At 50.1% G+C, this 9,411-nt stretch overlaps 1 pseudogene; it reads right to left on the bottom strand.

Moving 5' to 3' along the window:
- Positions 1-624: 624 nt before the first annotated feature.
- On the bottom strand, positions 625-1,280 carry LOC118895100 (annotated as a pseudogene).
- Positions 1,281-9,411: the final 8,131 nt, after the last annotated feature.

Below are 9,411 nucleotides of genomic sequence, written 5' to 3'. Positions count from 1 at the left end.
TTGTTATGTCTTCTTGGTGAGTTGATTCTTTTAACATTATGTAATGTCCCTCTTTCCTCTCTGTCTAGTAATTTTCTTTGCTCTGAATTCTACTTTATCTGATATTAATATGACCACTCCTGGGTTTTTTTTTTTCAATTACCAAGAGAATTTAGTGGAATCTCTATAGCCCATGACCAGAGAAAGATGAAACCCTGCCAAAGGTTCCAGATTCTGGGAACCAACTCCAGGCTGGACACTGCTTTTGGGGGATGGATGATGTCCCTACCTTAGTCCCAGGGCTTGAGGGAGCCCAGTGCAGCTGCTCAGACCAGAGTCCTGCCCACAGCAGTGTTGAAGACTTAGGGGTTGGAACTGGCTGACTGGCTGGGACCCGGTGCTGAGGATGGGACATCTCAGTCACCAGTCACTGAGGCTCCTGGTGAGAAGGGCTCGGTGATGCCCGTCCATCTTCATGGTTTTGTTCCAGGTAAGGAAACTGAGGCCAGGCAGAGAGTTTGGAAGGGGCAGCCCAGCTAGATGCCCAGGAGTTGGGTGAGGCTAGGATTCAACCCAGGACCCTGGCCTGGCCTGCCATGGGAGCCCATTCCCCTTCCCGCCCAGGAAGATAGTCAGCTGAGGGGGTTAGCCTTGCCCTGTCTGACATCTTGTTGAAGGGTGAGGCAGTTCAGTCTGCATGGTACACAGGACCACAAAGCCTGGGAGCATCACAAGGCCTAGGATCTGGTACTTCAGGTAGGAGAGGTACCTGTCCCAGCCCAGTATCAGGCTGTTGGTGTAGGTGACTCAGAACCGGGGGTAGGTAGGAGCCATGAATAGAAATTCACCAGCTGCTCAGCTGGCCTCACATACCAGTCAGCCTTGAAGAATTCCCAGAACTTGTCCCACAGCTCCTGGCAGCTCTCGGCCAGCATCCAGCCCTCCAAGAAGTACCAGAGACCCAGCACAGGGAAAACCATCAACTAGTTCACAAGGACCTTCCTGAGGATGTTTAGGAGGCCACAGCAGTTGGACACAGGGAGCAGGTAGTCCAGGCAAAGGTATCAACATTGTATGAAGGGGCCCATGCTGTAGGCCACCACAAACGTGCTTGATGAGCACCTTGGGTCAAAATTCTGTCAAGACCAGGCACAAATCTCCCAGGACTGGTATGTATTGTCCCCGGCCTCCATGAGAGTGCCACAGCCCAGATTATTGGTGACGAACAGTGCATGGCCTTGGAACAAGGGCTGCCCTGCAGCCTACAGGCCACACAGCCAGTTCCAACCACCATATACCATCACCTGCCCCTACTTCTTTAATCAACATTTTCATGGTGTATCTTTTTCCATTCTTGTAATTTCACCCCATCTATGTTGTTGTATTTGAAGTGAATTACTTGTACATAGCATATTGTTGGATCATGTGTTCTTGGGGTAATTGTTTATTTTATTTTGTTTTTGGTCTACTCTGCCAATCTCTGCCTTTTAATTAGTGTATTTAGCCCATTTACATTTAATTAGTGCTATGTTAAGGCTTAGGCTTATGATGTTATTTTTTATTTTCTGTTTGGTTTGTTTCCTATTCCTCTTTATCTTTCTACCTTCCTGTACATTACCTGAACATTTTTTTAGGATTCCATATTGATTAATTTAGTGTTTTGAGTCTGTCATAGTTTTATTGGTGTTTACTCTAAGTATTATGAGATATGTACATAACTTATTGTACTCTACTGGTATTGATGTTTTACCACTAAGAGTTAAGTGTTAACACCTTACTTCCATTGAGATCCCTTTACCCTTCACACTTTTTAAGTAACATAGTCTTAAACACTCCCCTTAGAGATATTGAATACCACAGTAGATGGTTTTTAAATTTTGCCTCTACCACAAAATATGTAAGAAAACTCATGAGAGAAAGGATTGCATATTCTATTTACCCCTATCCATTCTGATAGTCTTCATTCCTTTTTGAATTTCCAAGCCTCCTTCCGCTACCATTTTCTTTCTGCTTAGACAATTTCCTTTAATCCATTCTCTAAGGATACATTTTCTAGCAATAAATTCTCTTAGCTTTTCTTCATCTGAAAATGTCTTTACTTTCCCCTAATTCTTGAAGGATATTTTCACCAGATATAGAATTCATGGTTGACAGTTCTTTTCTCGTACCTGAAAAACTGTTGTACCACTTAACCTGAGCCTCCACAGTTTCAAAAGAGATATCCACTGTCATTCAAACTAATGTAACTTATAAGTAACAAGTAGTTTCTTTCTGGATGCTTTCAAGACTTTTTCATTGTCTTTAGTTTTTGAACATTTAATTATAATGACTTGGCATCAGTTTCTCTGAGTTTATCCTATTTGGGATTTGCTAAGCTTCTTGAATCTGTAGGTGTACGTGTTTCATTAAATTGGGGAGGTTTTAGCCATTATTTCTTCAAATACATTTTTACTCCCACTCTCTCTCCTCTCCTTCTGAGACTCTAATGATATCATTGTTAGTTCTTTTGCTATTGTCTCTCTGGTCTCTGAAACTCTGTTTATTTGTTTGTTTGTTTGTTTCAGTTTATTTTCTCTCTTTTGTTCAGATTGGGTAAATCTGTTGATCTGTCCTCAAGTTCACTGATTCTATCTTCTATCATCTTCACTCTACTGTCAAGCCATTCACTGAGTTTTTTATTTTGGTCATTGTATATTTAGTACTATAATTTCCATTTGGTTCTTTTTTATAACTTATATTTCTTTGCTGAGATGTTTTTCATTTGTTTCCAGAGAATTCATAATTGCTTATTGAATCATTTTTGTGATGGCTGCTTTAAATCCTTGTCAGATTACTCCAACATTTGATTCATCTCAGTGTTGACATCTGTTGATTATCTTTCTCATTCAAGTTGTGATTTTCCTGGTTCCTGGTATGATGAGTATTTTTTTTTTTTTTGTATCCTGGACGTTTTGTATATTATAAGACTCTGGATTCTATTTAATCTTTTATTTCTTTTGGTTTGTGTGTGTGTGGCTTTTTGGTTTTTGTGGAGGGGGTTTGTTTGTTTGTTTGTTTTGGCAGCTGTTATAGCAAGAGGCCAGATGGGTGTATATGCTCAGCTTCCCCCAGCATGCCTGGAAGTTGGACACCAACTCTACCCTCTTGTTGCTGCTGAATGCGGATATTAAGCTCAGCTTCCCAGTGCCCTACTGACACCAGGGACGGGAAAGCCGAAGGCTGACTCATGCCGCTTTGTTGCTGCAGGGTGGAGGCAGGAGCTGAGCTTCCCACTGGGTCCTGCTGACACCAAGGGAGGGGAAGAAGAGGAGCAGAGTGCCAACTAGCCCTGCCACCACCCCCTCATTCTGCCTCATTGATGCCAGGTGGGGAGACTCTTCTCTTTGGGTCCTACTGATACCAGCTGGATGATGGATGGGGGCATTGAGTGTGAATAACTGCACCTTCTATCACCATAAGTCTCATTGCTGCCAGGTGGGAGATGCTTAGCTCATGACTAGACCCATCTGACACTACTCTGGGAATCAGAGCATCTACGTTTCCTTGCAAAGGGGGTGGGGGCGGGGGGGGGGGACATCAGCTTCCTGCTCAGTCCCACTGAAAATGCAGAGGGGTGGGGGGAAGAGTAGTTCTTCTGTTGCTTTTTGACTGGAGTAAGGCAGATTTTGACAAAAAGTTTTTCTGCTATTAGGCCACCCTTTTCCCAGTCCTTTGGCTAGAGTGGCAGCTTTTTCCTGGAGCTTTTTTAGTCTGTGTCTGTTTGTGGCTCTGGGTTGGAGGCTTCTGCAGCACTCTGTCGGGATATATGGCAGTAAGTAAACCACCTCATCATTCCTCTGAGGTTCCCAAGGCAGGCTACCTTCTTCTTTCCATCTTTCAGAGTCTTCCCATGCTTGTTGTTGTGTTATGTCCAGGGTTATTAGTTGTAAGTGGGAAGACCTGGGAGGCCTGGGGCTACTCCATCTTGGAAGAAACGGAAGTCCCATCCTTTAGATATGTGTTGTCATTCTTAGATATGAACACAGAAGCCCTCCCAAACCCCTACAATAGGTCAGCCCCCTTACATGTTTCCATGGCAACCCATGTGCTTCCTGTGTGGCACCATCAATTGTATGTGCATATTTATGTGTGTGGTGGGGGGAGTCTTCAAGTAATATCCTTCCACCTTATCAATAGAGCCCACAAGGGTCCAAGGACAAAGACAGGTCCTGCTCACTGCTGTGTCCTGTGTGCATAGAACAGAGCCTGACAAGGAAATGGAGAGATGCACTAAAGCACAGGGATTTGGGTGGTGGGGGGGACTCCTTTAGACAGGAGTTCAGAAAAGGCCTCTATGAGGTGGTGACATTTAGGCTAAGACCAGAAAGACACAACAGCAGAGCCATGCAGGTGAAACCCTGAGCTTCCCCAGTGACAAAGCCTTGTGGTGGGGATGAGTTTGATGCACTCCCAGAGCAGCAAGGAGGTCAATGGCTGTAGAAGGACCTAAGGAAATAGATCATCCAGGTCTTTGTAGGCCAGTGGAGGAGGGGGAGGAGAGGTCATTAAAGGATCAGTGGAGGAATAAGGGGACACAATTTGACTTGGGTCTCAGGGAGATGTCCTCTGTCTACTGTGATCTGTGGGAACATAACAGGCTCCCAGTGCAGAGGCTGTTGAAACACTGGATGAGAGATGGGATGGGGTGGGGTAGGGGGGCCTGAGTTAGGTTAAGAGAGGAAGTTATGGGGTGATTGGATTTAGGAATGGACAACTTTCCATCTGCAGAGGGATGTGAGGGATAAAAATGGAACGGAGTATGGAAAGCATCAGGCATATAGTAGGTACCCCCCTATTAGAATCTGGTTTCCACCCCTCTCAGCTCAAGGCTTTCATCCCATCCCAGGGCCTCTGCAGCCAGCAGGGTTTGCACAGGCAGCTCCAGCTCTGAAGGGGATACTGTCAGCTGGCTCCTGCAGAAGCCAATGGTGTTCCTGAACCTTCTGCCTGTGACTTGTGGTGGCAAGTACCAGTTGGAGCCCAACTTTTCTGTCCCGTTGCATTCCAACACTGGGGGTCCCCCAGAAGCACCTCCTCCAAAGCCTCACCTGCTGAATCCAGCCCACCTCACTTCAGGCCAATCTGCCAGCCACTGCCTGCCAGAAATCTGACACGTCATCCAGGCGCTGTGGCCAAGATCCTGGTTTGAATGTACAAAAGGAGCCCATGGGTTCTGAAGCCTGCTCCGAGTCTGGAATCTCCACTGAGAATCATAGAGGCAACGAATATTAGCCCTGGGACCCCAGGCATCACGCACTCCAGCCCCTTCAACTTACAGATGGGGAAACTGAGATTCACAAAGGCAAAGGTCCTGAGGCTTAGTTACTAAAAGTACTTTAGGGTCAGGTAGCTCTTGGATTCACATTCTAACTCTACCGCCTCGTTGCTGAGATCTAGGGCAAGTGACTTTCCTCCTCTCTTGGTTTCCTCATCTGTAAAGTGGGATAATACTAATAGCCAGCACTGACTCTGTGACAGGCATTGTTTTAAGCCATATATATTATATGAACTCCTCTTTAAATCCTCATAGCAACTCCATGAGGCAGGTGCCATCGTTACTCACTCCATCTTACCTGAGGAAACTGAGGCACAGCAAGCTTATGTAACTCCATAAAGATTTATCCAGCCAGTAAATGCAGAGGCAGGTTCAAATCCAGCAGGCCTGGCCTTCAAGTCTGTGCTCCCAGACCCAATGCTGTCCTGTCTCCTTGAACATGATTTTGAAGGTTAATTGATATATGCCTGTAAAGGCTGAGCACGGTCCCCAGCACACAGTCGGTGCTCAATAAATGCTGGCTAAGGTGTCGGGGACCTCCCCCCACACAGTGGGGAGATAGCAGTAACCGAGCCAGACACAGATCCCTAAGGGGCTTCCGGTGCCATGGGAGGATGGAGGAGTGAACCAGCACTTACAGCGCAGAGGAGAGCCGACTGGAGAAGCTCGGGGGCCACGGGAGCGCAAGGAGGGGCAGTGGAGACAGAGGCGGGAACAGCATGTGCAAAGGCCTGGTGGTGAGGAGGACGGGCCTGGCCCCGGGCCCAGAAAGGAGAGGGGGAGCCATTGTAGGCCCCATGGGGTCCAGGAAGGGACACAGTGAGACCTGAGGGGTTTTTCAGACTCACTCTGGGGCAGACAGGGATTAGATGGGGAGGGGCTTGAGCCTAGAGTTGGGGAGGCCAGGGCGCAGCTGCTGGGTGTAGGCTGCGCTCACGTTCACGTCCTCACGTCCTTACATTTCACGGGCGGGGGACTTTCACAAGAAGGGTAGGGGGTGCCCTTCACTCCCCTCTACTGACTGCTCTAGACTGGGGAGAGTGACTCTGCAGACTCTGGGGCTGCCAGGCCGTGGTGAGCCAGCCTCCCCCTCTCCCCTCTCCTCCCCCCACCCCGTCCCCTCTCCCTCCAAGGCTGTTCCAGCGCATTAAGTGGTGAAGCAGCCTCATTACTGAAGCCTCTGGCTCATTAGCAGGCAGCTGGAGGGGCTGGGAGACCACCGAGGAGAGACCAGAGGGGACGGGGAGGGGGAGCGGCAGAGCCCGGGCAGTAATAACCATCTGCACTGTACCTTCTGCTGGGTTCCGTGTATTCTGATCAGTACACAGACGTCCTGGGCTTTTTTTAAATCACTGACAATCCCATTTGATCTTCACCACCTGTGTCTCTGTGCTGTTATTACAATGAGCCCCATTTCAGGCTGGGCTGGAGACACAGAGAGGGGAAATGACTTCCTCAAGGTCAGACAGGTGCAGGTGGCAAACCTGGCCCCAATACCAGCAGCCACATGGGTAGAGCTCCTCCTGTGTGCCAGGCTGTTACCTGCAGTACAGGCAGGATGCTTACAACCCTAGCAGGGAGGCAGCATTATTATCCCATTTTACAGACAAAGAAACTGAGGCACAGAGAGGTCAAGGTACTTACCCAAAGTCACACAGCTTCATTTTCTTACCCTCAGACCCTGTTCCTTCCACACTGAGATGGAGTTGGGGTCTTCTGGGGAAAGGACCGAGCCTCACACGGGTCCCAGGTGACGGCATCCTCCCCCTCCTCACATCACCCCCCGCCAGGAGTTCTGGGATCAATGAGGGGCCAGGGTATGGAATTGACGGTGCTGCTGAGACTGACACAGACCCACAGTGAGCCCTTCAGAGGCATGAGGGAAGAGGCCCCTCCTCTGACCCAGAGCCCCCCACCCAGGCCAGCTCACGCTGTCCTCCCTCAGTCTCCCAGGCTCATAGGCTCCCTGAGTGGTCAAAGAAAGGAGTCTGGAAAGACTAAGAATGTCTGAGGACTTCTGTGATCCTGGGCAGGCGGGAAGCCCACGGTCACCTCCCCCTCTGAGGCCATGGGTATCTGATGGTGACCGTCATGACGTCATTGGAGCATGTCCAGCCAGGAGAGGGGACTGGCCAGGCCCATCCAGAGCATCCCAACTCAGACCAGGATAGAGATGGAGGGCATGCTTATTCCCAGCTTTGCTCCTGGAAGGTCCTGCCCAGCGAGACATGAGGATGGGCTTTCCAGAAGCTAGGGCAGCCAGTGAGAGAGGATGATCGCTCTGGAATGGCCAAAACCATGGTTCCTCATCTGAACCTTTGCCTTCTATGGGAGCTGATGGCACCGTGGGGTTGCCTCTGCTGGGGAGAAAGTGCTGGAAGTAGGAGGGTCATGGGAGAGCAGAGGTGTGTATGAGAGTAGGGTCGGGGGCACAGGTCGGGGTGTATGTGCAGATGGGTGTGGTGTGTACATGGGGTGTGGGGAGGGAACTGGGGGGTATGTGACCAGTCAAGTGTTTGCCAGCATGGGTGTGACACTGGGTGTGACCCAGGAAAGGGAGGAGGTGGGAAACACAAACTTCCCCTTTCTTTGACCACTCAGGGAGCCTATGAGCAGAAGTCAGGGGTGTGGTAAGGGCCAGAGAGGGCGTTGGTGGGGAAGGCCACATGACAAGCAGTCAATGAAAGATCTGGGAGTTCCAGTCTCCAGAGGACCTTGCTGTGTGACCTTGGGCACATCCCTTCCCCTCTCTGAGCTCCCTGTCCTTATCTGCATAACGGGGATCATCCCCGATCAAGATGCGCTTTGCTCATGCTAATGTCAATTATTATCATCTCCTGCTGGGGGGGGGGCCAGGAGAAGCCAGGAGAGGCCTGACCTCAGGCTGGAAAATGGAGGCTGAGAAGGGCCTGGGGTGGTATTCACAACAGGCTAGTGACAGACAACGAATGGGCTGCTGACCAGGACACTGGGGCGATTCCCTGCAACTTAAAAGCACGAAAGAAAGAGCTGGAGAGCACGGCAAAGGTGTTTCTATACCTCCCAGAGCACAGGCTGTCAGTACGGGGTGTCCCCTGCTAAGGCTGTGACAGGATGTATTTCAGTTTGTCAGCATTCATTATCTACTCTCGGCTCTGTTCCACGTAAGATTTAGAGGAGCTCACAGCAAAAGGCCATTCAGTAAAGTGATAAAAATAGATAGAAACACACAAGTGGGGACCAGAAGACACAAGTCTGCCATCAGCACCTGGATGTCAGTTTCAAGGCCCCACGGGGTCTCAGAGCATCCTGGTGACCCAGGGGAAAGGGCACAGGGTCGTTCCCTTCCATCCCATTTCTAGCTTTTCTTTTCTTTACCTCAAAATCCAGTATTGTAGCTTCTGAGTCATTTTGCCTGGGCCTCTGAAAGAGCTCTTGTCATGGGCGCCCCAGGACCAAGAACCAGGGCCCAGGGGTGGCATTTGGAGCCTCAACCATTTCACCTGGGGATAGGTCCAGGGGGCGGAAGGGAGGACTGCGAGTCCCCTTGTCACCCGCTCCCAGAGTCCCCTGCACTTCCGCTTTAAGAAGTCCCCACACCTTGCAGCCTCAGAATTAGGGATTTGTGATACTTTGGGATGAAGGGGCCAGGTGACAGAGGGCCTTGTAGGCCATAGGACAGAGTGTGGGTTTTATTCTAGACTCCCAGGGAAGCCAGTGAGGGGTTTTAGGCAAGGGAAGAGGGGCAGGATCTGGGTTTATTGTTTACAAAATAGCTTGTCTATAACAAGAGGCGGAGCCAGGATTGACCCACATCTGCCTAATTTCCAGACTCACACCCAGCCCACATGACATGCTGCCCTCCCCCACCCACCCCACCCTCTGTGAACAGCTCAGGGCCCCGGACAGCGCCCTCTGTCCCTGGGGTGGGTGACATGCTGTGTGACCTCGAGCCACTCTCCTGCCCTGGCTGGGCCTCAGTCTTCCCCTCCCCTCTCCTTCCCTTCCCTCCCCACTGATGGGTGACGTGGGGCGGGTGAGTGGAGGACCCTGGAGTGGGCCTGGACGGGGCCACAGGGGTAACTGGCTCTGGGGGCAGGGTCCTGGGCCTGCTCTGGACTCTCGCTGACCCCCAAGAG

This window comes from Balaenoptera musculus, chromosome 1 (assembly GCF_009873245.2).
Source record: "Balaenoptera musculus isolate JJ_BM4_2016_0621 chromosome 1, mBalMus1.pri.v3, whole genome shotgun sequence".
NCBI classification, from domain to species: domain Eukaryota; kingdom Metazoa; phylum Chordata; class Mammalia; order Artiodactyla; family Balaenopteridae; genus Balaenoptera; species Balaenoptera musculus.
Note: the sequence above shows the minus strand (reverse complement) of the source record. Positions and strands in the feature narration are given on the sequence as shown.